Here is a 433-nt window from a genome sequence, read left to right as displayed (position 1 = left end):
AGACCATGTTTTATTATCTTCTTCTCTCTCTTGAGTCTTTTCCACTTTTGATTCTGTTCTTAAATGTACCAAGATCTTTTATTTTTATTCTTTAAGTAGTATTTGATTTATTTCATAAATAGTGTTTATTTAGAGAAAAATTGCAAAACTATTCTAAACCAATTAGCACCCATGGTAGTATCACATAATTACATTGAATGAGTTTCTTATTAAGTGTAATCATATTCTATAATCAAACGAGAGAATACCTGTTTTCTTGGTTTTCAAAACCCTACTTGTTTCTCTCAAACTATATATAAATTCCCATTAATTAAATTCAATTTCAAGTTCTCTTTTATAATCTAATTTTGCTTCATTTAATTATGCAATCTTTGAACACAAATCAAAGAACACATCCACTGCAAGCTTAACAGTACTGTCTTGAACCCTATGA

Source organism: Dioscorea cayenensis, chromosome 11, assembly GCF_009730915.1.
Source record: "Dioscorea cayenensis subsp. rotundata cultivar TDr96_F1 chromosome 11, TDr96_F1_v2_PseudoChromosome.rev07_lg8_w22 25.fasta, whole genome shotgun sequence".
NCBI classification, from domain to species: Eukaryota; Viridiplantae; Streptophyta; class Magnoliopsida; order Dioscoreales; family Dioscoreaceae; genus Dioscorea; species Dioscorea cayenensis.
The sequence above is the reverse complement of the archived record's forward strand: the minus strand, read 5'-3'. Positions refer to the sequence as shown.